The sequence below is a fragment of the Rhinatrema bivittatum genome, chromosome 6 (genome assembly GCF_901001135.1).
Source record: "Rhinatrema bivittatum chromosome 6, aRhiBiv1.1, whole genome shotgun sequence".
Classification (NCBI taxonomy): Eukaryota; Metazoa; Chordata; class Amphibia; order Gymnophiona; family Rhinatrematidae; genus Rhinatrema; species Rhinatrema bivittatum.
The window spans coordinates 262,664,974-262,692,327 of NC_042620.1; positions in this window are offsets into that span (position 1 = coordinate 262,664,974).

Here is a 27,354-nt window from a genome sequence, read left to right on the forward strand (position 1 = left end):
CTTCCGCTATGGATGCTGCGATAGTTACAAATGAAAGGAAACTATGCAGATCTGTGGGGTTTTAAGGGTCAGGGCTAACTGGGGGGAGTGAAGGCTATCAAACTAGGGGGGTTTGGAGGACATCTCTTCTGGGTGAACTGGGACAAACTGGTAAAACTGGGAATGGCATTGGCACTCACCCCTTGTGAAATCTCTCCATTTACGCGGTAGAAGAAGGATTTGGCTGCACATGCGGATGCCCACATAAGATTCAGCACACATGTGCGTGCGGCAAGGTGATTTGATAACATGCATGCACATGTGTATGTAGGTTATAAAATGGCTGCATCCCTGGGCACAGGCCAACGTATGCACACAAATGTGTGCCCATGCGCTGGCTATAAAGTTACTGTCCCTATGCGTTTAATATCATTTACGTCGGATAATTAGCAGGTGTAAAAATACACAAGTAATTTGGAAAATGCACGTGGGTGTCTTTTAAAATAGCAACTTACGCACGAGTTGGTCCTACCCTGGAATGGCCCTAGACTGCTCCTTATTTACATGCGTATATATGCATGCAAAAGTGAAAATACACATGTATTTTTCACTTTCATAAAATATGGAAAATGCAAATAGAGGCTACTTACGTGTACATATGTTAATTTTTATGCATGTAACATTTTAATAATTCACCTTTAAGTATAACATAGCAATACCAAAGAAACAGGATCACAACCCTGACAGAAATAGAGAGAATGAAGAAGCTGTGATCACATGGGACATTCTCTGTGGCGCTACACTTGTTACCTTTATTGCTGCCTTTACAATGGTGAAGAGAAAAGGTAAGATCCACTGGAATCCCTCATCTCCTCTGGTGACCCCATCCATGCACCAAGTTTCCATCTTGGAGTTTCTTTGTATTTTGCCCAGGTAGTTTTGTCAGTTGGGCTTGGTGCTGCTGCCGCTGTGAAAGAGATGGCATAGTTGGTTGACGACACAGATGCATCTCTGAGCCCTGATGGTAGAGCAGCCCCGCTTCTCCCTATATGGTGGAGAGGATGTCGGCTTCAAGTGTAGCAGTCAGCCTCTTCGGAAGAGTCGATTTCAACCGATAAGGGGGTGCCGACTTCTATACCCTCAGATGAATCTGGTATGATTGTAGACCAGCAGTATTGTTAGATGTTGGGGAGCATCGGATGAGAGCTGGAGCGCTGAGGACTTGGAAGAACCACAGGTCAGCAAGAGGTAGCACGTCATGCAGTGGCTCATGCTCTCTCCTCCCAGGTTAGATCTGGTTCCTCTTCTGAAGTTTTGACTGCTGTAAGGTCCCTAGTCAATAGACCTACTCCATCTAGGTCTACCTTGGAAGGCATTTGGGGGGTTCTTACATTTCAATTACAAGAGACTACCTTGGTTTCTTAGTTTGAGAAAATCTGGAACTTAGAGAGTAATATGTCTCAACTATCTGCAGTCCAAGCTACTCTTGCACAGGATAAAGCTGTTATTACATTGCATGACTGAGAACTTGGAAAACTCTGCAAGATCTTTGAACCAGAGTTGTAAACTTTACTAATGTATCCTTGTTCTCTCCTTTGGTACTTTTAAAGACATATTTACAGGAAGTTCTCAAAATTTCTCCAGATGTTCTTCCTGCTACAACTAATACTTTTTTCTTTCACTCTAGAAAAGGAGCTGAGGCTGAGGGTCTTGTAGAGGCTGGGGGAGGTGGTCAATCTCTTTGGACATTTAGAAAAATCTGTGGTGAGTGACGCTCATAGAGCTACTTTGCTTATGCCTTTTGCTTTTCCTCAAGACCAGAATTCAATCAATTCCATGCATTAATTTTAGGAATTCTCAGACTTCGTTTATGGGGTTTAGAATTTTGATATTTCTCGACCTGTGTAGGGCAACTAAGGAAAGTAAAAAGAGATTTTTGGCTATGTCCCAAGAGGCAATTGCCCTCAGCATTTCTTGCTTACTTTGGTTTGCTTGTAAATGTTTGCTTGTACTAGTAAATGTTTATCTTTGAACTTTCTGAGCTGAGGATTTTTATTGATTCCAAGAAATCTTCTATACTGTAAGATTTTCTTCTGGGTTTGGAGATAGATATTGGGATGTCTTGTTGTAATTAACTGATCTGGGTTACTCTTTCTTTTTAGATTTCCAATTTCTTTCACCTTCTTGATCTCTCACGGTTTTCTCTTGGTTTCTCTTATACTGTATATTGGTTGGTGATGGTTTATTTTATTTATTTGGTTTCTATTAGTATTTTTTTCTGATGTTATATGCATATTCTTTCCATCAGCAGGTAGAAGGAGCCCCACTCTCCATTCATCCTTTGATAGCCAACATTTATGAAGTGATTGTGGTATTCTAAACATCCTGACATCAGGACCAGCACGAGGTATTAGGCGGATTAAGTGGTCACCTAGGGTGCCGGAAGCAGGCAGGATGCTATCCCTGGACATGAGGGCAGTATTTTTTAACGCAAAGGAGTCAGGCAGCAGATTTGAAATTGTAGGCCTTGCATGTTGGGATGCATCAGTCGATGAGGTAGAGCTCTGGTGATGCTGGAATTGTGACTTGTGTGGGGGAAAAATATGAAGGAATATGATGTCATAATGATGTCAATGCCTAGTGTGGTTGGACACCCTCACACTGGAACTACCTGTCATTAAAAATCTGGATCTTAATATCATCTTAACCCAGCTTATGAATCCTCCATTTGAATCTCTGGAGTTAGCTAGTTTAAAGTTCATAAAACACAAAATATTTTTAGTAGCTGTCATTGTGAAGGGTAGCAAGTATGTGAGCCCTTTGTGCTGCAGCGTAGTTGATGTAGTCCCGAGAATGTACGCATGAGGCCTATGCCAGTAGCTGGTGAATGCATTCTGAAACAGGACAGTCTGGAGCTTCACCTATACCGGCCGCCTCCCCCACAGGTTCAGCCCTTGGTTCTGGCAGACAGCAGGACTTAGGTGGTCCCTAGGGAGATGAACTAGAATACAAAGGCACATCAGGGTGAAGGCAGGCAGCAGACTAATGACGTTAGAGATAGGCCAAAGTAGGAACAGGTGGCTAACAAGATTGGTCAGGTCCAGGCAAGGGGTCAGATCCAGGCTGCAGGCAATCATGGTCAGGTCCAAGCAAGTGGTCAAGATCTGGAGAGTCAGGCCAAGAGTGGATGAAGACACTGGACAAAACGGATAGGACAGGACAAGGCGAGGCTGGACAAGGTGGACCGGACAAGGAAGGCTGGATGAGGCAAGGCTAGACTCAGGAATACAGAGGAACAGGAATCAGGAAAACACAAGCAACATGTACTGCAAGGCAGAAGACCCATTGCTGAGGCGAGGTAATGCTTAAATAGCCCAGTTGTGCTGCCGTCATTGGAAGGCGCTGCTCAGTGTTTAAGAACATAAGAACATGCCATGCTGGGTCAGACCAAGGGTCCATCAAGCCCAGCATCCTGTTTCCAACAGTGGCCAATCTAGGCCATAAGAACCTGGCAAGTGCCCAAAAACTAAGTCTATTCCATGTTACCGTTGCTAGTAATAGCAGTGGCTATTTTCTAAGTCAACTCAATTAATAGCAGGTAATGGACTTCTCCTCCAAGAACTTATCCAATTCTTTTTTAAACACAGCTATAGTAACTGCACTAACCACATCCTCTGGCAACAAATTCCAGAGTTTAACTGTGCATTGAGTGAAAAAGAACTTTCTCCGATTAGTTTTAAATGTGCCACATGCTAACTTCATGGAGTGCCCCCTAGTCTTTCTATTATCCGAATGAGTAAATAACCGATTCACATCTACCCATACTAGACCTCTCATGATTTTAAACACCTCTATCATATCCCCCCTCAGCTGTCTCTTCTCCAAGCTGAAAAGTCCTAACCTCTTTAGTATTTCCTCATAGGGGAGCTATTCCATTCCCCTTATCATTTTGGTAGCCTTTCTCTGTACCTTCTCCATCGCAATTATATCTTTTTTGAGATGCGGTGACCAGAATTGTACACAGTATTCAAGGTGCGGTCTCACCATGGAGCGATACAGAGGCATTATGACATTTTCCGTTTTATTCACCATTCCCTTTCTAATAATTCCCAACATTCTGTTTCCTTTTTTGACTGCCGCAGCACACTGAACCGACAATTTCAATGTGCTATCCACTATGACACCTAGATCTCTTTCTTGGGTTGTAGCACCTAATATGGAACCTAACATTGTGTAACTATAGCATGGGTTATTTTTCCCTATATGCATCACCTTGCACTTATCCACATTAAATTTCATCTGCCATTTTGATGCCCAATTTTCCAGTCTCACAAGGTCTTCCTGCAATTTATGACAATCTGCTTGTGATTTAACTACTCTGAACAATTTTGTATCATCTGCAAATTTGATTATCTCACTCGTATTTCTTTCCAGATCATTTATAAATATATTGAAAAGTAAGGGTCCCAATACAGATCCTTGAGGCACTCCACTGTCCACTCCCTTCCACTGAGAAAATTGCCCATTTAATCCTACTCTCTGTTTCCTGTCTTTTAGCCAGTTTGGAATCCACGAAAGGACATCGCCACCTATCCCATGACTTTTTACTTTTCCTAGAAGCCTCTCATGAGGAACTTTGTCCCAGTTCACCTTTATCCACATGTTTATTAACTCCTTCAAAAAAGTGAAGCAGATTTGTGAGGCAAGACTTGCCTTGGGTGAAGCCATGCTGACTTTGTTCCATTAAACCATGTCTTTCTATATGTTCTGTGATTTTGATGTTTAGAATACTTTCCACTACTTTTCCTGGCACTGAAGTCAGGCTAACTGGTCTGTAGTTTCCTGGATCGTACCTGGGGCGATCCGGGAAACTAGCTAAAGGAACATGGCAGCCTGGCGGTGTCAGCGGCGGTTGGCAGCATGCAGCGACAGCACCGTTCTTCCACGACAGGAGGCCTCCGACAGTGCTGGTCAGCAGTGGGGTTGACTGCGATGGCTGACAGGGCAGTCTTCTGAGCTGCAAAACGTCACAGTCATGTCTGCTTGATGGGTCAGTGAATTACAAGCACTGATCTCTTATTAACTATAGGGTAGATTTTCAAATGGTTACACGCGTAATATACATGCGTAACCCTTTAAAACCCCCTCCTGCGCGTGCTGAGCCTATTTTGCACAGGCTCGGTGGCACGCGCAAGCCCCGGAATGCACGTATGTCCCGGGGCTTTGAAAAAGGGGCGGGGCATGGCGCAGGTCCGGGGGCGGGACTGAGGCCTTCGGCGTAAATACTTGAAATAAGGTGGGGGGATTTAGGTAGGGCTGGGGGGTGGGTTAGATAGGGGAAGGGAGGGGAAGGTGGGGGGGAGCAGAAGAAAAGTTTCCTCCGAGGCCACTCCTATTTCAGAGTGGCCTTGGAGGGAACGGGAAAAGTCATTGGGGCTCGACGCGTGCAAGGTGCACAAGTGTGCACCCCCTTGCGCGCGCAGACCCCAGATTTAATAACATGCGCACGGCAGAGCGCACATGTTATAAAATTGGGTATACATTTGTGCGCGCCAGGTAGCACGCACAAATGTACCCCGCGCGCGCTTCTTTAAAATTCTACCCCTATATCTCTAGTTGTTCTACAACAGGGTAGTCCTGTGTATTTCCCTTATGTTTCTTCTGACAGTGGTGTCAACTTTTCACATCTATCAAGCAATTGACCTCCCTACCTTTTTTCCAAGGTTAAATGTTTATAAAGGTGAGAAGGCTCTTCATATTTTGGATTGTAAAACAGCCTTGGCATATTATTTGAAAAAGACTCAGTCTCAATCAGGTTTCTCAACTGCTTGAATCTTTTGATCCCAATAGACTGGGTGTGTCAGTTGCCAAGAGAACTCTGTTGAATTGGCTAGTGACTGTATTGCACACTGTTATGGACTGGCTGGCTTACAGATTATGGACTCTGTCAAGGATGATCAAGTGAATGCTGTGGAAGCTTTAGTGACTCATCTTAAGGCCACTTCCACTGAAGACATTTGCAGAGCTACAATTTGGTCATCTGTGCATTCCTTCACATCCTACTACTCTTTGGACAGCATGTCAAAAGATGACAGTAGTTTTGGACAAGCAGTTTTGCACAGTTTGTTCACCCAATAGTCCACTCCCTACTGGTGAAGTCAGGTTGCTTAATCAGTAATTGCTCCACTGTGCAACCTCTCAGTTAGGGACTCCCCATTTGTCATGGCTAATTCAGCCTTGTTTGTCAACATAAAAAGCAAATTTGCTTACCTGTAAACAGGATTTTCCTATTTTCTGCCCGCCTCCTTGGAGAGTCGACTACCTTGCTAAAGCTGAAGCTCTGAAACAGATTGAAGAACTCATAAAGCAATGCATAAGCATGAACCAACATGCATGCTCATTGGGAGGGTAATTTTAAAAAGCATTTACATGCATAAAACTGGGTTTTACATGAATAAATGCACTTTACCCATGTAAGTGGGCTTTCTAAAATTGCTATAATACTGTATATGCCATTGAATTGTCCATAGGTTATTTTCATGTAAGTGCACTTTATGTATGTAAATGACTTTTGAAAATTGCTACAATACTATGTTATGTTTACACGCATAACTCCTTTTAAAATTCACCAGTAAGAATTTTACTGAGCTATGAGAGAGGGGTCCGTTTGATACTGTTGGATAATGCCCCCCCATGTGTCATGGCTAATTCATCCTGCGGTCTATGGAGGTAACCCTGTTTACAGGTAGGCAAACTTGCTTTATTAAAATATTCTCACAGAATCAGAAGCATAGAAGCAGGGGGAACAAAGCAGTTTAGATAACAGCAAAGGACATTCCTTTCATTGAGAGTGAAACTAAAACCACTTTAACATCTGCTGAATGCTTAGAAGCACAGATTTGGCCAGATTTTAAAACTTAGGCGCGGGCGTAGATTTGTGCGCGCAACCTGGTGCGCACAAATCTATGCCCGATTTTATAACATGCATGCACAGCCGAGCCCTAGGGGAGCCCTGATGACTTTCCCTGTTCCCTCCAAGGCCGCTCGAAATCGGAGTGGCCTCGGAGGGAACTTTCTTCCGCCACCCCCACCCCCACCTTCCCCTCCCTTCCCCTACCTAACCCGCCCCCCAGCCCTATCTAAAACCACCCCTTACCTTTGTTCGCGAAGTTGCGCCTGCCTCCTGGCAGGCAGGCATAGCGACCATGCACCGGCAACAACCGGCCCGCGATCCCGGGCACAGCGGCAAATGGCCCTGCCCCCGGAGTGCCCCGCCCACACCACGCCCACTTTTTCAAGCCCTGGGACATATGCGCGTCACGGGGCTTGCGCGTGCCGCCGAGCCTATCTTGCATAGGCTCGGCGCGCGCAGGGGCAGCTTGGGGCAGCTTTTCGAGGGTTACGCACGTATGTTACGCGTGTAACCCTTTGAAAATCTGCCCCATTATGCAAATAAAAGAAAGCTATTACAAAGTTAAGACAGCAAACCTTACATACCCAGAATATTCTACTCACAATCCAGGTCCAACAAAAATGCTGATTAAATGCTTTATTGTTAAACCCGAAAGTGCCTTTTTGACCCTGATTTTATTGACAGAATCAAGATGGACAGTTCACATTTGCATATAGGTGGGGCTAGGGTTTGTCTTATTAGATTTTAAACTCTATTGAGCAGGGACTGTCTTTTTGTATGTTTGTATAGTGCTGCGAATGTCATGTAGTGCTATAGAAATGTTAAGTAGTAGTAGTGGTGGTAATGCAGATCAAGAATAAGACAGCTTACTATAAGGAAACAGCAAGAGACACAGAATTAATACTTGCCATTACCAAAAAAACCCCCCCCCCCACATATGTGAAATCAGAGGAATGAATAAAATAAAATAAAGAAATGTAAGGTTAATATAAAATAAGATAAGATTTAATCTTAATGTTCCATGTTTCAGATATCAAAATGGTGTACTAAATAAAAATCAGCAAGAGCAACAATTCAAAGGTCAAAGACCTTATAACACAGGGACATAAAATGCATAATGAAAGCCACTGAATTGAAACACTTCCAAGTTAAATAGTAAATCTAAAAAAAGACCACATACATTACCAATAAAACTAATTAAAAACCTGAGCTAAAAAGTAATGTTTTAACAAGCTTCCTACATTTCAAATACTTTGTCTCTAGTTGGGCTTCAGTTAGAAAGGAGTTCCATAATAAGGGTGCTTGATACTTAAAAGCAGACCATCAGGTACATTTTAGCCTTATCTCATGAAGAGAAGTAGTCTTAGCAGTTCTTATTGAGAAGATCATAGGGGACCGAACAGGTGTACAAGCAAATACAAAATTGGCTAAATATCATAGTACACCCCTACACAATGCCCTGTATGTAAAATACAAAATCTTAAATACAATTCTACAGCTTACTGATAACCAGAGTGATTCCTGCAATAATGGTGAAATGTGTTCAATTCTAGAGACAACAAAAATAACCCTAGCTGCTGTATTTTGGAGCAGCTGCAGTCTCTTCAGTCTTGCCCTGGAACAGTCCACATATAAAGCATATAATATTAAAACAAAAAAATATATATATATATAATAAAATAATATTATACAATATAAATTAAAAATATAAATAATGAGAAATGAATGTGAAATAGGTGTTTGTTCCATGTTCCATAGGGATTAAACATTTATGGATATAACTGGAGAGACATATGTGCATTTATGCAATTCAAACAATGTATAGATAAACCATTTATACACAAACATGCACACACACACACACACATTTATATATAAAATATATTTATTAACTGAACCCTAAATAGTTTTATATAAATTAGTACCTTTAATAAATCCTTAATGTACACAAATAAGTATTCAAATATTTAAACCAGACAACAGTGAAAAAAGCTTGTAGTTCCTCTGTAGATCAAAAGCTAAAACACTCTTTCACATCTAAAAAATGTTAAAGGATCAAAGCCATTGTTTCAAACTTATCCTCATTTGAAGAACATGTACATTTCTGCTGAATTAAATGCGATGTGCAAGAACTTCAAAAAGCACTTTGGCTTGACCCAATATGTGGAAGATACCTGTTCCTGCCGAAATGAGTCAGATGTAGTTCACCTGCAAACTGCACTTGCATGTAGTGATCCAGTGAAGTCTCTAGAATCTCTGACAGCTGCCAATCAAGCTGAAACAAAAACAGCTCCAGAAAAATACCACATTAAAAAATAAAGTCCTTTTAAAACTGGAACCATCATGGACCTCCCAAAGGCTCTTGTTTCACCTCAAAAGGCTTCCTCAGGCAGTGTTGGTGATGGTTGTACCTGGCGTTATCCTTGTGCTTTCCTTTCTTGGCTGAAAAACTATTTGTATAGTCCTTTGTTCAAGCAGGCTATTATACACGGCTTCTGGCACAATATCCGCAGCAGCATATAATGCTAACACTAAATCGACTATATATAAGAATATCATAAAAAATTTATTTGTTAGAAAGTGATTATTAATAATAATAATAATAATAATAATAATAATAAACTATACCAAAAATAGGAAGAAAAGTGATAAAAATTTGTATAACTATTTAATAAATAAAAAAGATAAAAGATAATAAAAGATGCAAAAAAAATAATAAGATAAAATAGGTGGAATATAAATAAATAAATATATTAAAGGATATAAAAATACAAATACAAAAAGGTATCATGATAAATATTTAATTAATAAAAATATCAATGATAACAAAAATAAAAACCATAATAAATAAAACATATATAAATAACAATTGTATTAAATCAATGTGGTTGAACACCACAGGACAAATAAACACAGGTCTGAAGACATGAAGCATATTAAAAGTTGTTATGCTAATGTGGAGGGGAGGAGATGGGGAGAGCTGAGAGAGGAACAGCAATTGATTTTTTTAGTTGGACACAATTTAACCTTTGAGTTTGAATCAACACTTAGATCTGTCAGTGTTTTTATGCTTTGGCTAAAAGCTGCAGCTTAACCTGTGATCTATTTTTTACATATTTTTTATATTTTTATTATGTTTCTAAAGGCTAGTTCTAAGCTTTCTTTTTGTTTTGCCTATGTATAGAAGCTTGCAAGGGCATTGAACAATGTACACTACATTACTTGAATTATAGCTTGAATAATGTTTCAAAAAGTATTTTCTAGCTATTACAGAATGTATAAAACATTTTTTTTATTTCAAATAAATAAACAGATAATGGCTTGGGGATATAAATTGCAATTACCACATTTGAAATGCCCTTCAGTCCTGATGTACAAAAGCAATTATTTGACTCCAGTGTTGCTGGATTTAATTTGTCTCTGAGACTGTGACCTCTTATAAATGCTACAATAAAATCTTTTTTCTTAAGACCCTGGACTATGTGCCAGTTTTGAGATTTGTATTAGATAAGAAAACCACAACAAGCAAACTAATTTTTGATCACCCTTTCCAGAGCCCTTTAGCAATTGATCTCTATCTGATACCTTTGCTCTAAGATGTTCCTTTGTCACACATTTGTTCAGGTATCCGCTATCCAGAAACTTTTCTTTCATCCCAACTGCTTGTTCCTCAAATTCACTGTTGTTGGTGCACAACCTTCTCAGTCTTACCCCTAGATTCATCAAAATGCAATAAGATTCGCATGGATAATGCCCGCGATAAGGAAAAGGGGCATGGCTAAGATAATTTTAGAATTACCACTTTGCATAGGGAGCTTATTACAATGTGTGTTAACGTTTTCACACCCTGCAATACTTGAACTTTGCAAATAGCCCAAACAAACATTTCTCACTTTTTGAGAGAGTGAGAGATTCTTTATAAGGCTTTCATATTTTATAACACTATAGAAGGGCCAGCTGGTAACTTGAGGTGAGGTTTTTCGTGGTGGTCTAGGGTTTTGGGGCCAGTTTTACAGGCAGAGTAAGACGTACAAACAGCACAGTAGACCTCGGTGAAGATTTGACGTAATCTCATCTTGGTCTGACTTTCCTCGCTCCAAATCACATCAAATCTTCACCGAGGTCTACTGTGCTGTTTGTACCTCTCACTCCGTATGTAATTACGTCAAATCTCACCGAGGTTTGTATGTCTCACTCTGCATGTAAAACTGGCCCCAAAACCCTAGACCACCACAAAACTCCTCACCTCAAGTTACTAGCTGGCCGTCCTATAGTGGTATAAAGAATAGACTACTATGTGTGCCATCCCAGAGGCTCGCTCTCTCTCTCTCTCTCTCTCTCTCTCTCTCTCTCTCTCTAGTCCACTCCTCTCCAGTCTCCTCATACCCAAAAATGCCCAAAACTGAATTTTCAATATTTATCACAAATTGCATTTCAGGAATTTTGGGCATATCGCACAGCTTAACACTAGGTAAAAAGGTGTAGTTATTTCCCGCGTTAAAAGTGTGCGATAGCATGCATTACGCTATTGCACCTTGCGATAGCACCCCTCATTTTCATTAATCCCACCCAAACCCCTCCCCAATCCCACCCCTTTGAATAAGTTTTACAAATTTGCATTTGTGCTGCACTGTGCATTGCGATAATTATTACGGGCGTTATGGCATTATCACAGGCGTTAATGCCATAATGCATTTTGATGAATGACCCTATTAGATATTAGCTAACTGGAAGGTTTTCTTTCTGGTTTCTGGTTTCTAGTATACTGACTCTGAAAATGTAATCATTTATAACAATCAATAGGCTTCTGGTATATAGTTGTAAAATAATCATTGTTTTCCCTTATCAAGATATCTAAAAAAGGGATCTTATTGTGTTACTATTCATTTGGAATTTCAAAATATCTCTTGAGTTAGCCAGTTGTGCAACACAGCTAAATCATCCGAGTTTTGCTTCCCCAAAACTAGAATGTCATGTATACACTCAGTGACAGATTTAAGCTTTGGCCTCCCTAGGCACTGCTGGTTCTTTTGCTGTTTTTCCTCCCCTCCCCCTGGAATAGGGGAAATAGAGCAGAAGGTCTGAGGCACAGCCTTCTATGCTGTGCTTTATCTGCGCCAGGCTCACCTCCCCCCTCATGTCCCTGAATGACAGGATTAGGAAGCAGAGTGGCTTTTTTTTTCCCCTGCTGTGCGCTCTGACTTTACCTTTCTCTTCCCTATGCAGGATAGGAATCAAGGGACTGGACTAGGGAGTTGAGCAGTTTCGGGGGGTTTTTGTTTGTTTGTTTCTTCTAGCCAAGGGGAAGAGAATCTTGCACGGATTTCACAAGTGTGCTCATATTGAAAGGACATCCCAAATATTTGCATTGCAATCACCTTGACTTAACCACATTTGTCAAGCATGATTCCCTCAGGAGAGCAATGCAGCCAATCTACCTGGGCTGAGCCCAAACCCAAGCAGGATCTACACCTGCTACCAGCTGGTAGGCCCCATCCTGTCAAAGGAAAGGTTAGACACATGTACATGAATGGCCACCAGGATTGGGTGAATAATATATGCCAGCTCTGCCACTACTGGCTACTGTGGGTGCTGCCGCCACCCTTACAATGATAAAAGATGCTCTCAGCATCCCATGAATAAAACACCTTACTTTGCACATTGTGTGCTGAACATGGGCATTATGTCCATAGTGCACAGTGGTGCACAGGCACCGCAAACTTTCAAAAGGAATGTGCCGTGCCCTACTAACTAAAATGCCATCCCCATAGCCACGAAGAAGATCAAGGATACAAGGCCATCGCGGTGAAGGAGGCCTGTGTAAAAGAGGTTCCCAAAGTTAATAAAAATAAAACAATGGCACAGTAAAATGCACAGAGGAGGAGGAAGGCCCCTATACTGTGAGGAGCCTGAATGCCACGAAGAAGAAGAAGAGAGAGCGTTGTGGGAGCAAGAAGCAGGCCGATGAAGGGGAGTGAGCCGGTGACAGCATCAGGGCTGCGTCAGGAGAGCAGAGAGGAGGTGCCGCTGAGGAAGCCAAACTCTCCCCAAGGCACTCGAAGGTGGCGGCGGAAGGAGACAGGAACGGCAGCTCTCAAATGCGATGCCGGGCCCGATGCGACACAGAGAAGGAAGGGCCTTGTCAGCTGGAAGCCGGCCCTTCTGTTGCCTACCTCAGCGTTTCCAGCCGGGTAAAGCAGGGCAGCAGAGGCAACTAGAGCCCTGATACCAACAGGCATCGAACGAAGAAGAGAGGAGGGGCCGGCAAGGAAAGCACTAGCAGGCCACCCCAGCATTTTCTGCCCTCCCACTATGCCCGGATGCGGTGCCGTGATGAACAGAAAAGAGGTGAGCAGCAACAGCCGGTGGGAAGCAGCAGCAGTGAGTGCCCTCCATCACCATCACCGCAGTTTAAAAAAAAAAAGAAAATGAACTGCAAATGGCGTTGGGGCCATGAGAAAGCCCTGATGCAAAGAGCACAGTCGGGCTGCGGTTCGATGACGGTGCGTGCCTTGGGGAAAGTTTGGCTTCTTCAGTGGCTCCTCCTCACATTGTGCTCTCTGTCAGTGCTCCTGCTGCTTACCTGACGCGGCCTGATGCTGCCACCGGCTTAGTCCACTTCATCGACCTGCTCCTTGCTCCCACGATACACTCTTTTTCTTCTTCGCTGGATTCAGGCGCCTCACAGTACCGCGGTCTTCCGCCACCTCCTGGCATTTTCCTACACAATCGCGGCTGTGTGTGAAATGGAGATGGCATGTGAGCGTGAGAGCCTGTGTGTGTGTGTATGAGTGAGTGAGAGAGAAAGAGACACCATGTGAGAGTGAGAGCCTGTGTGTGAGAGAGACAGCATTTAAGAGTGAGAGCCCTTGTTTGTGTGTATGGGTGAATGAGAGAGAGAGACAATGTGTGAGAGCCTGTGTATGTGTTTGAGGGAGGAAGGGAAGAAGACAGGAGGAGAGAGAACAAATAGAAATGAAAAAAGAGACCCTGAAAAAGGATTTAAGAAAAGACCGAGAAGGGGAACGTAGAAAATAGAGGCTGAGATCAACCGATTACAAAAATAAGATCACACAACAAAGGTAAAAAAAAAGGATATGCTATTTTGAATTTTTAGTGGTTGATATCTGCTATTTTTGCTAATGTGCATTATATATTTGTATTTTGTTCTTTTTTTAGTATTCAACTCTTCAGAATCTGGTTTCTTGCCTTTCCATTTCATTTTTGTTTGCATGTTTCTGTTTCTAACCTTTAGTCCCTTATTCTGTATTAGGTGAGGGTCGATCTGTGTTTTGCCTCTGTGTGACTGAGGTGCAATATTTCTGTTAGTGTGTAGCTTCTCTGTAGGGCTTTGTAGCAGTCTGACTTGTTCTGTTTCCCCAGTAGGTGATGTATTAGTGTTCTAAGGCCTGGTATAAAATTTGCATTGTTGCCTTTTCATAGATAAGGTTGCTGCTGTTTAAGTCCTGAGAATTAATGCTGTTATAGAATGGTATGGCAAGGTTCTAGGTGTCTTTTTTTTGTAGGGGTTTGTGTTATTTCACAAAGAGGCAATGAAGAGAGTTTGATTTACCATTTCTGAGGTGAGAGAGTGTGTGTGTGTGTGTGTGTGTGTGTGTGTGTGTGTGTGTGTGTGTGTGTGTGTGGAAGAGGGGGAGAATTGAATGAGTGTGCATGTGCGTGAGAGTCTGTGGGTGAATGAGAGTGTGTATGTGTGAAAGAGAGTATGAGAGTGAACATAGAAGCGTGTTAGTGCATGTATGTATGTGAATGTGAGAAAGCTTGTGTGCATGTTGCTACTGCTGCGCACGCTGACACACACACACCTGCTAACAATCTCAGGGTGACTGGAAATCAAAAGTTCCCAGGTATGACAATTATTCCTCCTTTACCTGTTGGTTTAACAATTTCCTTTTTCAATGTTTGTACTTCACAGCCAAATATAACAACTGTTGGAGTTACAGAAATTAGAAACTGGTCACAGTAATTATAAACTTTAGGTAGCTTGATGGAATCTCTCTGTTTTGTTATTGATCTTGAATATTTTTATGTTCATCACAAAAACAAAAACTAACAATGTACAGGTGATGGACCCTCCAAATGGGCTTTGTCACCAGTGAGTGGCATGGAAAAAAGTAAGGGAGGTTTCTGATTACTTTCTGAAGTCTAAATGTTTCTTCAAATTCAGATGTTTGGGCCCCTTTTGTTGATGCCTGCAATTATGGTGAATGGCCACCAGATGGCAGCAGGCGTGTTGAGAGGTCCTAATATAGGCTATTGTCCATAAAGTATGGAGAGAAATTTCCAAATGTAGTTGCTTAATGGGTTTTGTAGGTTGTTTTCCTTTAAGAGGAATGGAAGACAGGTTCTCTCTGGGGAGTAGTTACAGGACTATAAATTAGGGCTCCAATGTTGGTGGGGAGAGACTAGGGAACTTCACTATGGAGGAGTGGAGGGAGCAGCCAGACAAGGCTGGTGAGCCCAGGGACCCCTCCTTAAGGAGAGGGTCCTGCAGGAGTTTTCCCTCTCAAGGGGCAAGGCCCGAGGTAACTAAGGACTTTCATGTCATGGGGATGAAGGCTTGGGTCTGAGAAGGAAGCAGGAGAAAAGCGAGAGAGAGAGAGAGCCCTACAGATAGTGAAGGACTGGAGGAAGAAGAGGTAGCTACCTTAACAGAGTATTGGGGATGCCAGGGATGTCCTAGACACTGCCGGGGAGGTGGAATCCGGGAGCAAAACAAGTGGGAATCTGGCTGTTTGTTGTGAGTACCTAACTTAGAATAAGATGACGTGAATAGGTGGAATAGTATCTTTCTGATGGTGGAAAAAAAAGGGGGGGTTTAAGATTGAGAGGTCTAACTGAAATGCAAATCATGTATTTCTGCTTGAGTAATGGGAGGGAGTGGAATTAGAGCATTGTTTTTTAAATCAAGAAAAGGTTTGGGAAAATTTGCATAACTTGTTGATCACTGTTGGATTAATATCTGGAATTTGGTGTCTTGGCTGTGAATCCTGTGAACTTGGTATAACATCAAAAAAAGACAATTTCTAGAACCTTATTTCTATCTATTTTGTAAATGTAATGAGGTTCATTGCTAATAGGAGAATAGTACCCAGGGGAATGCAGGTACAAACAAACAATTAAACAACAAACACATAACCAAAATCAATATGTGTATAATTTTATTAATTTCATTTGTAGTTCATCAATAAAGGATAAAAGTTCAATGATAAAGCTAATCTCGTATCCTAAACTGATACAATGAGAAATGGACATGATTCATTACACTTACCAATTAATATTGTTTACAAACAATGTTACCAATCCTTAATGGCACCTGTGTAACTTTAATATACTTTAGCATTATTTTTATGTGCCTTAATGTAAACTGTTGTGACGGTCCCCACCGAACGACGGTATAGAAAAATGTTAAAATAAATAAATAAATAGATAGATAAATATTGCCCTGGTAATCCTTTAGCTAGGGGCAGGCAGTTTAGTATAATATGAGAGGAACCAATCGTCGGTGCAGCCTCTTCCTTTGAGGGAGCTGGGATGGCCGTCCCCCTTGTAAGGATATAAAAGCAGCTCCCTACTGAGAGGCTGGAGGCAGTACCTTTGAGTTTCGGTCTTAGGTGGCAGTACAGGACCATTTTTCCTTGTTTGGATATTTGGCCTACTTGGAGGATCCAGGTTGAGGATTCTGAGCAAGGTCGGGAAGCTGCCCTACCAGTTCACTAACTGGCTGGTTGAGTTTGCATCCAGGTTATTTTGGGGTTTGGGACATTTTTCATGGTCCGAAGCCTTATGAGACCCCTGGGTGTCGCATGGATAGAGGGCATGGGGACCCCTTTCTCTGGGGGGTCCAGGATAAGGAAGACCTGCCCCTCTGCAACCTCCTTGAGGGCCAGAGAAATGGTGGTGATCTGATGCAAGGATATTCTGTAATCTTGTACTCAGTTTTGGGAAGACACTTTTTAGAAAAGCCAGGAGGAAGAGTTTTGCTGCCCTCTTCCTGCCTGAGAAGGAACATCAAGAGCTGTGTGTTCCTGAGAGAATCCCTTCCATCATGGGATTCAAAAGAGAATGAGATGTTGGCTAACAGTGAGTGGTACCAATTTGAGGACACCCTTTTGAAGTCTTATTTATATTCTACTTTTTGCAGGACTTCAAAGTGAATTATGTTCAGGTACTGTAGGTATTTCCCTATCCCCAGAGGGCTTAGAAATCTAAGTTTGTACCTGAGGCAATGGAGAGTAAAATGACTTGCTCAAGGTCACAAGGAGTGACAGTGGGACTTGAACCCTGGTCTCCTGGTTTGTAGACCACTGCTGTAACCATTAGGCTACTCCTCCACCCTCAGTTGGCCACCAGATGTCACTGACCCCAACCAGATCTCCACCCATGGGACCAGGATGGGCTGGGATCCGAGGAGAAGATGACCTAAGATAGGATTTTTTACTGTGACAATGGGGACCCTTCCAGTAGGATTCCCAGTTAGCCACTGGGTGAACTTTGCACAGCAAATATCATTATGGGAACCCTATCCAAATACCTGAATAAAAGAACACGCACGTGACCTACAGAGAAAATCATTCATGTTTCACAATAGATGTAACTTCAACATTTATGACAAATGGACTTTCATTTATGATTACCAATCAATAAACTTTATTTTAACACTCAGAGTCTGGTCCTGTCTGGTTTGCCCTGGCATCTCAGCCCTTGGGATGCATTTAACATCTACACACACTGAAAACAAGACACCAACATCTGGGCCATAAGCAAGAGCTTCCCCCCATAAAAAGAATCCCCCCAGGATTAAGAGTTGAGAGTGGGATGTAAATGGCTAGTCGGAGCAGCCCCAAAGAGAATAAATAATTTGTGTGCCCTTGGGACTTAAACCTCCCCACTAAGGGATATATATGGAGACCTTGCCTTCTTGGGAACCTGGAGGGTGAGCGTTTCCCATTCCCTGGTAATAACAGATAGAGGCAAGAACTGTGAACATTAAAGATCATCTGTGGTGCTGAGGTCTGTCAACTGTGCCATGCACTCAGCTGATTCACCTCCAGTAAAGTTTGTTCTGAACCCTCACATCTGGGTCTCCAGTGTTTTATCAGCACTTGCAGCACTCTCAGTGGGAAAGACAGTATACCTCTCCCGGGGGAAAAAAAGTCTAAAGGCAGTCCTGCCACTCCAGACCCAGAAGGAGAATTCCTTCCCCCACCAACAGAGGACTCAGGTCCTGGGGAAAGAGCTAGCCTGTGTGATCCAGCCCAGCAGAACAAATGTTTATATTTATATGGCCCCTTCGGTGTTAAGCAAGCACCGGGAGAAGGGGTTCATAAACAAGTTGTTCTATTGGTGACCCTAGTAAATAGAAAGTATTTTGGCATCTACTTTTGGATGGAGTAAATTGGGGATTGTAAACCATTCAGGGCCGGCTCCAGGCTAACTAACTGCAGTACCTTAGGCACTTGATGTTTGAATTACTTTTCTGTTAATATGTTGTTAGTCTAGTTACGATTGTTATTTTATTTTGTTGATTTTTTACATCATATTTTAATTTTAATTTCATGTTTTATTTTGTATGTTTTATATTGTAAACCATTTTGATTAAATTATGTTTGTAAAAGCGGTATATAAACACTTTTAAATAAACAAATAAAAAATAGTGTTCTGTGCAGAAACTGAAATTGGCTTCCCCCTCAGTGGTGGCAGCTCTGGTACAGTGCTCCCTCCTTCAGCAGTGGCAGCGCCTCCAGCACAGTTATCACTCTTTCCCTCTCTCCTATCCAGCATCCCGTCTTCTCCTTCCCCCCACCCTTTACCAAGCACCATTATTCCCCTGACCATCTCTCTTTTTCCCTCTGCCTACATGATGTGGAAGGGTATGGGGCCCCCCCCCCCATATATGGCACCCTGTGCAGTCACACAGATCACACATCACAAAAGCCAGCCCTGCTACCAGTAATAACCTTAGGCACAGAAAGAGGTAGAGTTCACAGAAGGGAATTCCAGGGATTGGTTTCCTTATACCAGCTTAAGAAAAGTTTATGGATCCTGTTTGTCTCTGGATGGCCAATTACACCATCTGTTTGACTTTTTATTTGACTGTTTGTGACCATAAATGCCAGACCCTCTCACATTTCATTTGCCTTGTCCGTTGGGTTACATACACTATTTAGCAATAGATGCTAATAATATATGATTATAACTAAGTGGACACTGACTCGAAATTGAGTCGCTGGACAGTTGTCAATAGACATTGCATTAATAATGAATTGATCTGAATGTGCCACTTCCATTTTGATACCACTTGTCTTTACCCACTCTATATCCTATAAACAGTAAATATGCTGTCTCCCCGAACAATGAAACTATATATAGACAGACCCCCTATTCATGCTCATATCTTCACAAATATTACTCTATACTTATCAATTATTTACCTTTATTATTACTTCACTTTACTCATTGTTTTTATGCATGAAATTAACATTTTACATCATCATCCTTTTGTTCTTGAGAATATCTCAAAATGTCTCAACTTGTCTTTACACATTGTCAGTGTTGCAGATTGTATGCAAGTCTCACTCATGGTTTTTTTGGATGTTATTTATTTATAGTACATAGTAACATAGTAATGATGCCAGATAAAGATCAAATGACCCATCTAGTCAGCCCGGCAAATTGCTAATGGTAGTAACTGCTGCTCTGAGCACGTTATTCCCATGCTAATGGCACTAACTGCTGCTCTGAGCAGGTTACCCCCATGCCTTCCATTAAGGGTAGTAACTGCTGCTCTAAGCAGGTTTCCCCCATGCCTTCTGTTAAGGGTAGTAACTGCCGCTCCATGCAGGTTACCCCCATGCCTTCCATTAAGGGTAGTAACTGCTGCTCCATGCAGGTTACCCCCATGCCTTCCGTTAAGGGTAGTAACTGCCGCTCCATGCAGGTTACCCCCATGCCATCCATTAAGGGTAGTAACTGCCGCTCCATGCAGGTTACCCCCATGCCTTCCATTAAGGGTAGTAACTGCCGCTCCATGCAGGTTACCCCCATGCCTTCCGTTAAGGGTAGTAACTGCCGCTCCATGCAGGTTACCCCCATGCCATCCATTAAGGGTAGTAACTGCCGCTCCATGCAGGTTACCCCCATGCCTTCCGTTAAGGGTAGTAACTGCCGCTCCATGCAGGTTACCCCCATGCCTTCCGTTAAGGGTAGTAACTGCCGCTCCATGCAGGTTACCCCCATGCCTTCCGTTAAGGGTAGTAACTGCCGCTCCATGCAGGTTACCCCCATGCCTTCCGTTAAGGGTAGTAACTGCCGCTCCATGCAGGTTACCCCCATGCCTTCCGTTAAGGGTAGTAACTGCCGCTCCGTGCAGGTTACCCCCATGCCTTCCGTTAAGGGTAGTAACTGCCGCTCCATGCAGGTTACCCCTATGCACCTTTCTTCATTTCCACATCTGTCTTTTATGGATCTGCAGTGTTTGTCCCTTGCCCTTTTGAATTCATTAACTGTTTTTGTCCTCACCGCTTCTTCTGGGAGGATATTCCAGGCATCCACCACCATGAAGAAATATTTCCTGATGTTGGTTCTGATTCATCATCCCTGGATTTTCATTTTGTGACCCCTAGTTTTACAGTTTCTAAGAGAAAAGATTAAAAAAATGTGCATTATTAATCCCTTTCAGGTATCTGAAGGTCTGTATCATATCTCTCCTACACCTCCTCTTTTCCAGGGTATACATATTCAGATCCTTCAGCCTCTTCTTATAAGTCTTCCGATATTGTCCCCTCACCATTTTGGTCGCCTCCATCAAGCCTCTATCTTTTTTGAGATACGGGCTCCAGAAATGTTGCAGATCTTAGTATCATCCACAAATAGACAACTTTATCTTCTATCCTTTCCACAATGTCGTTCACAAAAATATTGAACAGAATTGGTCCCAAAACCAGCATGCCACTTAACAACGTTCTCTCTATTTACCATTACACACTACATCCTGTCAGTCAATCAGTTTTGTAATCCTCTCCACTACTTTGGCGCTGAGTCCCAAGCTTCTCATTTTATTCACGAGCCTCCAATGCAGGACTGTATCAAAAGCTTTGCTGAAATCCAAGTAAATCACATCGAGCATCCTTCCATGATCCAGTTCTCTAATCACCCAATCAAAAAAGAATCAATTAGATTTGTCTGACAGGACCTTCCCCTGGTGAATCCATGCTGCCTGGGGTCCAGCAATCCTCCTGACTGCAGATAGTTCACTATCCTTTCCTTCAGCAGTGTCTCCATTAATTTTCCCACCACCGAGGTGAGGCTAAACGGCCTGTGGTTTCCAGCTTCCTCTCTGCTACCACTCCTGTGAAGCAGGACCACCACCGCTCTTCTCCAATCCTGCAGCACCACTCTCGCTTCCAGGGAACTATTGAACAGACCCTTCAGTGGACCCACCAGAACATCTCTGAGCTCCCTCAGTATCCCGGGATGTACCTCATCTGGCCCCATGGCCTTGTTCACTTTCAGTTTGCCTAGCTCTTCCCATACATTCTCTTCTATAAATGGAGGTTCATCTACTCCACCCTCATCCACAGTCTTGTCAACCAGCAACTGTACTTCTCCAAGGGCTTTGTTAGTGAACACCAAAGTGAAGCATTTGTTTATTATTTCTACTATTTCTTCATCTCTCTTCACACATTGATTCATGTCACCTTTCAATTTCACTATACCACTTTGGGCCTCCCTTCTTTCTCTGATATATCTGAAAAATGTTTTTTCACCTCGCTTCACCTTTTTGGTAATCCTTTATTCCACTTGACCTTTTGCTTTCCTGATTTCTTTCTTCATCCCCTTCGGTTTCACCAGGTATTCCTTCCTTTGTTCCTCTTTTTGGGATCCTTTATACTACTTGAACGCTGTTCTTTTTGCCTTTATTTTTTCAGTCACTTCCTTTGAGAACCAGATCGGTTTCTTTATCCTCTTACTTTTGATAACTTTTCTAACATATTGTTCCCTTTGGAATAGCTCCTTTTAATTTGACCCACTCTTGTTCCACCTCTCTCCTTTTCTCCCACACTTCTAGTTCTTCCTCCAGATATGTCCCCATTTTGAAAAAGTTTGTTTTTTTTAAATGTAAGTTTTATTAAAGATTTTTTTCTGAACAAAACAACATGTCTGTGTCCATTATTATCCAATGAACATGGGGTGTAGATACTGGGACCCAGGGGGTAAGTACATATATGGAGATCCCCTTTGGTCACTTTGTTTACTTTGTTGGATGGGAAGGAGTCGAAGCGGGAATGGGGAGGAAGAAAGATGATCATATATCAAATGGAGAAGGGTGGGGAATGAGCTACACAACATTGTTTAGAAGATCAGAACTGCTTTGTGCTATAGACTATATATATATAAGAACATAAGAACATAAGAAAATGCCATACTGGGTCAGACCAAGGGTCCATCAAGCCCAGCATCCTGTTTCCAACAGTGGCCAATCCAGGCCATAAGAACCTGGCAAGTACCCAAAACTAAGTCTATTCCATGTAACCATTGCTAATAGCAGTGGCTATTCTCTAAGGGGCGGATTTTAAAAGGCCCGCGCGCCGGCGAGCCTATTTTGCATAGGCCGCCGGCGCGCGTAAAGCCCCGGGATGCGCGTAAGTCCCGGGGCTTTCGAAAAGGGGAGGGAGGGGGCGTGTCCGGGGGCGTTACCGAAACGATGTGGCATTTCGGGGGCGTACCGCGGCGTTTCAGGGGCGGGCCCGGGGGCGTGGCGCCGGCCTGGGGGCGTGGTCGAGGCCTCCAGACCAGCCCCTGGGACCGGAGGACGGAGCAGGGCTGCCGGCCAACGCGCGCAAAGTTACGCCTGCTTTCAGCAGGCGTAACTTTGCCGACAAAGGTGGGGGGGGGGGGTTAGATAGGGCCGGGGGGGGGGGGGTGGGTTAGGGGGGGGAAGGTGGAGAGAGGGCGAAGAAAAGTTCCCTCCGAGGCCGCTCCGAAATTGGAGCAGCCTCAGAGGGAACCTGTGCGCGCTGAACGGCCTCGGAGGGAACCTCGGAGGGACCTGTGCGCACTGGGCTCGGCGCGCACAGGTTGCACAAATGTGCACCCCCTTGCGCGCGCCGACCCCGGATTTTATAAGATACGCGTGGCTACGCGCGTATCTTATAAAATCCAGCATACTTTTGTTCGCGCCTGCTGCGCGAACAAAAGTACGCGCTTGCACAAGTATTTAAAATCTACCCCTAAGTGAACTTAATATCAGTTAATGGACTTCTCCTCCAGGAACTTATCCAAACATTTTTTAAACTCAGCTATACTAACTGCCCTAACCACATCCTCTGGCAACAAATACCAGAGCTTGATTGTGCATTGAGTGAAAAAGAATTTTCTTCTATTTGTTTTAAATGTGCTACTTGCTAACTTCATGGAGTGCCCCCTAGTCTTTCTATTATCCGAAAGAGTAAATAACCGATTCACATCTCATAATTTTAAACATCTCTATCATATCCCCCCTCAGCTGTCTCTTCTCCAAGCTGAAAAGTCCTAACCTTTTTAGTCTTTCCTCATAGGGGAGCTGTTCCATTCCCCTTATCATTTTGGTAGCCCTTCTCTGTATCTTCTCCATCGCAATTATATCTTTTTTGAGATGCGGCGACCAGAATTGTACACAGTATTCAAGGTGCGGTCTTCACCATGGAGCGATACAGAGGCATTATGACATTTTCCGTTTTATTCACCATTCCCTTTCTAATAATTCCCATCATTCTGTTTGCTTTTTTGACAGCCACAACACACTGAACCGACGATTTCAATGTGTTATCCACTATGACGCCTAGATCTCTTTCTTGGGTTGTACCACCTAATATGGAACCCAACATTGTGTAACTATAGCATGGGTTATTTTTCTCTATATGCATCACCTTGTACTTATCCACATTAAATTTCATCTGCCATTTGGATGCCCAATTTAAAAAATTCCTTGCTCTCCATACCTAGGATCTTTTGATTTCCAATCATCCTGAGATGTCATACTTTAGGGAAGGGGGGGGGCATACAAACTTTATCCTCTCTCTTTCACACACACACTTACACACTTCCTCTCTAAAACACACTCTCTGGGGCAGATTTTATAAATCTGCGCACACGCGTATCCATTAAAATCCGGGGTCGGCGCGAGCAAGGTTGCCCAAAATCGGCAGCCTGCGCACGCCGAGCCGCGCAGCCTACCTCCGAGGCCGCTCTGAAATCGGAGCGGCCTTGGAGGGAACTTTCCTTCGCCCTCCCCCCACCTTCCCCTCCCTTCCCCTACCTAACCCACCCCTCCGGCCCTATCTAAACCTCCCCCCTACCTCTATCACGGAAGTTACGCCTGCTGGAAGCAGGCGTAACTTTGCGCATGCCGGGCCGGCTGCTGCGCTCCATGTTCCAGTCCGGGGGCTGGTCCAGGGGCCGCTGTCACGTCCCCGGGCCGGAACCACGCCCCCGGACACGCCCCCGAAACGCCGCATCACTCCCGGCACACCCCCGACACACTCCTCCATGCAAGCCCCGGGACTTACGCGCGTCCCGGGGCTTGCGCGCGCCGCCGAGCCTATGCAAAATAGGCTCGGTGTGCGCAGGGGGGTTTGGGGTAGGTTTTCGGGGGTACGCGCGTACCTACCCTTCTGTTTTTTGCACACATGCATACTCACCCTCTCTCACACACAGCCTCTTATATAAACATTTTCTCACATACATACAGGCTCTCTTTCTCAAACACACACACAGGTTCTCATACAAGCCATCTCTCACATAAACACTTCCACAGGGAAAAAGGCTCTCTCACATGAACACAGATATTCACTCACACCCTCTTTTTCTCACACACATACATACAGGGGCTCTCACACACACACATATAGGCACTCAGGGCCGTCCCCTCTGTTTCTCAGGATGGGCCCTGCTGGGCTTCTCTTCTAGCCGTGGCGGGATGGGCTCCACTGTGGTCACACTAGTCTTTGGTCCTGCCAGGCCTGTCTTTTGGCTGCGGTGGGATAGGTTCCACAGTGGCCACTTAGGTACTATGTTTATGGCAAAGTGAGGTGGTCACTGCAGGTGTGTTTTGGGGGTCACTTTTGATGTTCCCCAAATTTTGCTGCCTGAGGCACGGGCCTCAGGATAGAACCCCTCCTGCCACCAGTTACTGAATGGAGGTTTCACATACTTTTTCACACAAGGATACTTTTTGTTGAATAATTAATAAAAGTATCTGTTGCTGTGTTAGGCCTAGGAAGAGAGAGAGAGTGTGAAAGAGAGAGAACCTAGCCATAATACTTGCTAGATAGGTATTTATATCCCTATGGGAGACCCACATAGTAACTCGAGGTGAGGTTTAGGTATTAGTGTAGTGGGTTAGGGGCCAATTTGACATTCAAAGTGAGACGTACAAACAGAACAGTGGTCTCTTGTGAAGATTTGCTGACCTTCGGAGAGAGGAAACTCACTCAAAGATGAGATTTGTGCAGTGTTCTCTCAACCTAGCTTCATGTTACCCAGGTAGAGAGTCCATCAAGCTAGGCTGAGAGAACATTGCACAAATCTCATCTTTGAGTGAGTTTCCTCACTCCGAAGGTCATCAAATCTTCACAAGAGAAGATTTGATGACCTCCTCCTCCTCTCTGCCTCTCCTTTTCTCCCCCTTTCTTCACCCCAAAGACTCCAAAATATAGTGTTTCTCCCCCCTAAGCAATGACGCCTAAATTCTGTTATTATTTATTTATTTATTTATTTATTTATTTTGCTTTTTTTTTATATACCGGCATTCATGAACAAGTCACATCATGCCGGTTTACATAGAACAAGGGGTGCAAAGAACAGAAGAACTAAACTTGTGCAAGGGGGAAGCAGTTACAAACAACAGGGGTAAATAACATGGAATGAGCAGAAAGGGGGAGAGTGGGGTGTAACAGGAACTGTAAGGGAAATATAAATAAATTTAATAATTATTTACAGTACTATATAGAGACATTGTTATATGAACTGGAGGGGGTTATGAGCTGTCCGGGAGAGGGAGTTCCCCTCACCCTCCTTTAAGCCTACCCTACCATCCCCCCCCCCCCCCTCCCTCTCCCTGTCACTGCCATCACTGGTCTGGTACCTAGCAGCCCACCTGTACATATTGTCTATTGTTAATTTATTTTTCTTCAAATGTTCCTATCAAATTTCTCTCTTTCCCTGTCCTTCCTACTGCTGTCCTCTCTCCTCTTTCATTACTGCTCCCCCCTTCCCTTCCCTGTTTATTGTATTTCTCTCTCTTGTTATTTTGTTACAATGTAAACTGGCGTGATGTTCCGACGAATGTCGGTATATAAAAATCAACCAACAAATAAATAAATAAAGAGAGCACTGTTCTGTTCGTACGTCTCACTTTGAATGTCAAAGTGGCCCCTAACCCCCTACACTAATACCTAAATCTCACCTCGAGCTACTAGGTGAGCCTCCCATAGGGATATAAATACTTGTCTAGGGAGAGGGCATTATGGCCAGTCTCTCTCTCTCTCTCTATCAATATGGCCTTAGTACATTTTGATAAATGAGTTAGTTTTGATAGGAAAGTATTGTGCAAGTGAGCATATGAACAGCAGGTGGCACTGCTGCATCAGCCAACATTTGAGGAGAGGAATAACCGTTGCAGCAGCTCCCTTTCCTATTACACAAATCAGTCAAGGATGAACCTGTTCTGTGCGCACTCAGAGCCTTATGTCAGGGCTCCATTTGTGATAAGTTATAGCTATGCTGACCTTTGGTAGCACTACACAAGAACATATTACAATGTATGAATGAAATGACCCTTCCCCAAAGAGCTTGCTATCTTAAATTTGATAACTGACAGGTTAAATAACTTTTGCTGGAGGTCACACACAAAACAGTTGGTAAAGCCAGCAGGATTACAACCCAGTTCAGCCGGTATCACAGCTTTAAGTGACTTGATGATATTGTAGGTCACAAGTGAGAGTTGGCGGCCAGAAGCAGGATTGAAAGTTGGGTTTGCAAGCATCCTTGTTCTAAATGACAGAGAAACAGAAAAGATGTCATACAATTATAGAAACCGTACCACAGAATTTTCTGATTGATGCCACAGAATCTAGCCCTGAGCTGTCACAGGAAACTGGAGTCTGTGCCTATAACCTCCACTGGCAGTTTGTTTCAGGTGTCCACCAGCTTCACGGTGAAAAAAAAATCTTTTCTCACATTCCTTTTGAGCTTCTCCCACCTCCAGGTTCACATGATGACCCCCTTGTCCTTGAACTTTTCATTCTATGGAAAACACTCCCTCCCTGGTACTTTTTTTGAAGCCTATTAGATAATCTGAATGTTTGTAACATATGTAACCCCGATGCTGAGGGGCCACATTCCCAGCCCTGGGGAGCAATGGGGGGTCTGTCTCATTCAGCGTGGGACATAATCTCTGG